Below are 6,127 nucleotides of genomic sequence, written 5' to 3'. Positions count from 1 at the left end.
GTGTAAATAGCTGTGCCAAGGCAAGGGATGAATTCTGGAATCTGCCAGTGACCCACTCACATGATGACAACCTCACCCCCGTAAGAAGAATTCCCTCACCTGCCACATCCACACACAGCTCTTAAGAAATGGGGGAAGAAATCCTATGGGGATCTAATAGATGATGACAGCTGTACATTGCAATTGTCGTGTGAAGCTGTCTTCCATGCTGTGACCTGTTTTGCTGAATGAACTGGGTAGTTGGAACAGAGCTCATTGCGCTAGAGCATCTGTTTTGCATGCAGAAGGTCCCAAGTTCGATCCCTGGCATCTCCAGGTAGAACCAAGAAAAAAAACCTGCCTGAAACCCTGCTGCCAGTCAGTGTCAACAATACTGGGCTAGATGGAGCCATGGTCTTAACTCACGGCGTCTCCCTGTATTCCTAATGTACTAGATAATTTAATGTGCTTCACAATCCTGGGGAGCATGGTCAGTATCACTCTGTGTTTATCTGGGTTTGAATCCAAGGATTGTCCAGGTCACAGAATTCATACTTGGCCACTACCGTCACACACTGACAATGTTCAATGCTCAGAATAGACTTGGCCAGTTTGCCTATACAGCAGCCCTAAGTCTTTAATGGTGACATAAGTGAATGGTTTTCTCCCAGTGTGAGAGGACATGCATCCCTCAGAATGAGAGCAGGGAGGCCTAGCTCTGCTTCCTATGCTCAGGGCTGAGGGGACGTAACTTGGTGGCGGGCAGCTTACAGATGGTTCACAGCTGCCATCTTTGTTTCTGGCGATGCCTCAGCGGTTGAGTTGTTCCAGTTGTGGGGATAGCTGTCTTCACAAATACACAGTGGCCGCGTGGAACGTTCCAGAGTTTATTTCTGGTGGCAAGTCTCATTTGTCCAGGACGTTTTGGGGGCTGCTAGCCAGAGCTGCCTATGTTCACTTAATGAAAATTGGATGAATTCCTGTAATGACAACTCTACTCGTCTCTACTCTGTGTGCCGCTGGGGTTGTTCTTATCTTAAAGGACTGAAGTGTTTGGCTCTGATGTGAAGCACAATTTCTCAGAAATGGGGCAGGGGTTGATGAGAATGTTATATAGCCATAATCTAATACACAGTTGGGTACACTTTAGCCCCTGGATTTTAATTGCTTTAAGCAGAACTGTTGAACTATAGGCCCAGGGCCCAAATTGGGCCTACCTACCTACCCAGTTTGCGGCCTCTTTTCCCCATCACTTATAGTTTGGTGGTTTCCCAAAATTTGTGCAGTTTTTTCTCCATTCCAGATTGTTGAAATGCCTCTCCCAAGGTTACTGACAGTAAGATCTTTAAGCTGAAATATGCTGTTATTTTCGGTATCCCCCCCCCCCCCCGGCCCCTTTTTTCCTTCATCCCCTCCCAAGAACTCCTCAGAATTTGTATCCCAGCCCTTGGGCCTGAAAGAGATTCAACAATCTTGGCCATGAGCAAACCCAACAATATGTTAGATTGTGTCTTTGTGTTTAGGAAACGCTGTGTAAATTATATTATTTTGACTGCACATGTAATCTTGGCACTTGGGGGCAGTTAACTTGCATTTTCAGTTTTCTAGTACTGGTTAGCAATAATTTTATTTTAGCCATATGCCAGGCAAAAGGAAATATCATCTCCCATGTCCCATAAAGCAACAAACCGATCTTTTATGTCTTGCACAATTGTCTTCGATTGTATGTGTGCGTGTATGTGGGGTGAGGAGAAGTCAACAATGCTGAAAAAGCATTTTAATTCACTCCTTTGATATATTCGGAAACTGCATTTTGATGTGGAGCACACTGGTGTAAAAAACTGAAATATATCACTCTCTGAGAGTCCACAAAAATGAGAGTATTTTAGTGTGATATAGCTATACCAAAATGTTTTAAAACTATGATGAGACTTTAGTAATAAACTTGCAACATGTTCTTACTTTTCAAAGTAAGTTTTAGTGAATGGTGAATTAACTGATTATGAGGGTGTGGGGAAACACTGCAGCAATTTAAAATGTATATTTTTATCCAAATATAAAAATCTGATTAATCAACCTGAAGAAATGATTGCAGGTTGAATGGTGTGAAATTGTCTTACCTCGTTACTTGTCTGCTGTGAACAAGTATTCTTTTCAATTTCTCCCTTCTTCCATGTCATTGAATATTAAGCAAACATTGATATTTGAAATATCTTCTAGTAGCAGTAAATGATTGGGTTTTATATATTTGAAAAAAAGCAAAATGTACTTTTTTTCTTTATGAAACTAATCTTTTGTGATTTTTATCTGATTTTATTGTATTATAGAATTGTCTATGATATATATATATATAGTTTTAAGTTAAAACAAACAAACAAATGAAACTTGTGTCTTAGTTCTCTCCTGGTTTGATAAACTTTCCGTTTTCTGAATTATGTATTATTGTTGTTTCTGTTTAAACTTGGAAGATTCCCCCTGCCCCTTTTAAAATAAAATATTCCAATTGGATTTAAATATTTACCTTGATGCAGAGCACACCTTAATTAGGTGAGACTGCTGCAATTTGTCCCTGAAGATGTAAGTTGCACTGAACAACACTTTCTGGGCATTTGGAAATAGCCATTTGGGAGGAGACGTAATTTCCAGAGGGGGAGGTCCGCAGGCTGTATTGAAGGGTCTCGTGGGCCAGATCCAAGCAAGGGACTGTCAGTTCCCCACCTCCGTTATGTGGCATCATATTAAAAAGCAAAACACAGTACTTCCGTGTGTATTGTGTATTAAATATAGCAACATCTATATCCTTGCAGAGGGGCGGGTACCCTTATTAGTCTGTTGCTGCAAACACAAATGCATGACTAACAAACTTATGGTGTGAGCCAAAGTGTGAAATCCTGTGTGCCTCCAAATGTTATTGGACTTCTACTGCCATCAGCCCCAGCCAACATGGCCTTGGACAGGGATGCTGGGAGTTGCAGTCCAATATCTGGAGCGCTTCAGGCTCTCCTTCCCTGGTGTGAGCTTTTATGGACTGGAGCCCTCTTCTGGAACGCTTATGCCATGATGACTTTGTTAGTCCTTAAGGAATCACGAGACCCTTGGTTGTTTTTTGATCTTCCTTGGTTTCTTGTCGTTTTCGTACAATGAACTTCTCGAATGCATGGCTGGCTGGGGCATGCTGGGAGTTATAGGCCTTTTTTTTCAGTCTAAACATGCATAGAATTGCACCCTAAATCAATAAAGTAGCTCTCTGGATCCCAGCCAGTAAGTCGAAAAGATCCTGTGGACAACAGTGCCGGATCATTCATCTTAAGCCATTGGACAGCTTTCCATTCTCCTAGGCGCAAACACATCCAGCACATCCTACTTTCCGAATCTTCAGAGAAAGTTCTGCCTTGACATGATGAACACCCTCTTAGCTTCCCCCCATTTTTGTTCTTGGGGCTTCCTTGCAAATGGAGATATTGCTGAAGAGCCCATGGTGCACAACTCATGTGCTTGAAGATGGGATTCCCACTACCGCTCGTGCCAGCAACATGAGCAGACGGAGGATTGTCAGAAGGCAATGAGGGCTTCATGTGGTGAGTGCCAGATTTTCCTGGTTTGTGTTTTATTTTGACCCTCACCCTTCTTCCATGGAGCTCAGGGAAACATGCATGATTCCCCCATCCTTTACCTTCACAATTCCCTTGCAAGGTAGGTTAGGCTGAGAGTTCCTGTCCCCATGGCAGAGAGGAGAGCTTTACCTCTTCCCAATCCTAGTCCAACACATCAGCACAGCTTTCCTTATCCCTGGTGGCCTTCAGATGTATTGGACTACAACTCCCATTACCTCGAGCCAGGATGGTGATCTGATGATCACAGAGATCAGGCAGGAACATAAGGAATGAGGCTTTCCCAAGTTGTTTAGGGCTTTATATGTTAATAACACCTTGAACTCAACCCAATAGCTTATTGCTGGGCCAGCCCTACCATTATGCAGGGTGAAGCAGTTGCCTTAAGTGGTAGATGATGGGAGGTGGCAGTCAGGTCCTGAAGGACAGAGCTGTATGCCTCACGGCCTGCCCCTATGTTCCCTAAGCTAGCCTGATGTCTTCAGGTTTGAGGGAGGATGCCGTCCCTTCAGCAGTGTTGAAGAAACGGTCTAATCAATTTTTGTACATGAAACTGGGGCGGTTGCTATCTTGTTCTTTGTCTCAGGGAACAAAATGTCTTGGGCCAGCCCTGGCTTATTGACAGCCAGTACAGTTCTTTGGGCAAGAGTGCAGCTGTCAGAAAGAACCTCTAGTTCGTAGCCTCACCACTAAGTTCTGCACCCACTGCAGCTTCGAGGCCAAGCCCAAAAACAGTCCCACATAGAGGCCATTACAGTAATCCAATCTTGAAATTACCAATGCCTGTTCCACTGTGGCTAAACTGAGGAAGTTGTACTGTAACACATATGGAGTGCACCATTGTTGGCCAAGGCCAAGGTAAGGCTTCAAATCTCAATTCCCCCAGGGCCTCCAGCATGTGTAGTTGATGTCTGCACCATTGTTCCCTGCCAAGTTCTGTTTTATAACTACCACATCAGCATCCCAAAGCACACCCGTGGAAAGGAACGGCTCACGCTCGCCTGGAATTCTCACAGGTGTCAAGAGGGAGGAGTAATGCCATTTTACCTCCTCTGTTGCCAGATGTCCTTTCCTGCTCCAAGAAGAGTCTTTTGGGGGGAATGTAAATGGCAACGTTGGGAAACCGAGCGGGATGGCTTTGCCGGAGCAACCCAGGCAACAGCTGTTGCTATGGAGACCGTAAGAGCTTGGCGGTGGTGGGCCTACAGGAGCATTTCTGATACGGGCTCCTAATTATAGTATGCCGAATCGCCCACTCAAATCAAAGACATCTCAGGGAAGTTTGACAAAATGCTTTACTTTTAAATACAGCCCGGAAACTAAGGCAGAAGAAAATAAACACTCTTTACCCGTGCACTCTCAAACTTGCATGCGCCATTAACGAGGTGCATTTGTAGGTTTATGGAGCTTGCACAACCACCTTGCAGGACACACATTTATGGGGAGAAAGTTGCCCACAGGCCTACACATGCTCATTTTAGGTGGACACGTTTTTAGGGCTTTCATTCATTCTGATCTGCTCCTGTCCTGGTTTCGAAGTTTAATTGAAATGTCTGTTAAAGAAGCCTATGTAAAATGTACATGGCTAAACACCAGAAATCAATAAATCAATTAAATGTAATCGATCAAAGGGCCCTGGAGAGTCACTGGCTGTCAGTGTTAACACTGAGCTACCTAATGGTTTGACTTCGTTTAATGCAGCTTCTCAATGTTCCTAATTGGTTAAAAGGCAGATTATCCATTAACTAAAATATTTAAACAGGTTTAGTTTATTATGCTGGTCTGTACCAATGCCTGAACTGTATCTCTTCAGTGACAAAGGCTGGAATCCTATATACACTTACTTAGTCATTAGTTCCACAGAAGGTTGCAGGACCGAACCCAGACTAATTATGCATGGGTTCAGGCTGCATGTATGGAAGATCTTCTCCTGCAGATAAAACTTCTCTAAAAGAATAACCAGAGTCGACAATAACCGAAAACTTTTAAAAAGTGCATATGGTCAGCTGCTACAACTGACTGATGTCCTGTTTTCTTTTCCAGATGATGCTACACTAACTCTTACAGTGCAATCCTACCCGTGTCTGCTCAGAGGTAAGTCCTATTGAATTTAATGAAACTAACTCCCAGTTAAGTGTCTATAGGATTGCAGCTTCGCACCATGAAGTGTCATGTAAAAACAACATCAAACGGGGCCTGAGTCGCTTTTGCGACTCCAGATCGATTGAAAGCACTTTAGGAAATGCTTGTGTTGTACATTCCCCAATGCTAATTTTAATTGGCTTATCGGGAGAGAGGTGGCAAAAGATTCCATGTAGGTGAGAAGAGATGTGATGGCTGTTGCTACCTCTGCAGCTCCTGAGTATGGTAGCTAGAGCCTGGGGCGGAGAGGAGGATGCTGGTGACTCATTCTTTAATCATATCGATTGGAGTAAGCTCCAGCTGTAATTTCATAACAAAGAGCAGGAGCAGTTGGTTCCACACCTGACAGGATTCATCATCTCTTCCTCCTACTTTGCAGCCAAGATGCGCCATCT

The 6,127-nt window shown here is 43.7% G+C and overlaps 1 protein-coding gene across 1 annotated transcript in view; it reads right to left on the bottom strand.

Annotated features, from left to right (window-relative positions):
• Positions 1–335: 335 nt before the first annotated feature.
• GATM (glycine amidinotransferase) overlaps positions 336–6,127 on the bottom strand; it is a 250,974-nt gene continuing 245,182 nt past the window's right edge. The window contains exon 10 of the transcript XR_010026207.1: positions 336–348. The gene's annotated coding sequence lies outside the window, so the exon portion shown is untranslated. The remainder of the gene's footprint in view (positions 349–6,127) is intronic.

The sequence above is a fragment of the Elgaria multicarinata genome, chromosome 16, assembly GCF_023053635.1.
Source record: "Elgaria multicarinata webbii isolate HBS135686 ecotype San Diego chromosome 16, rElgMul1.1.pri, whole genome shotgun sequence".
Classification (NCBI taxonomy): Eukaryota; Metazoa; Chordata; class Lepidosauria; order Squamata; family Anguidae; genus Elgaria; species Elgaria multicarinata.
The sequence above is the reverse complement of the archived record's forward strand: the minus strand, read 5'-3'. Positions and strand labels throughout refer to the sequence as shown.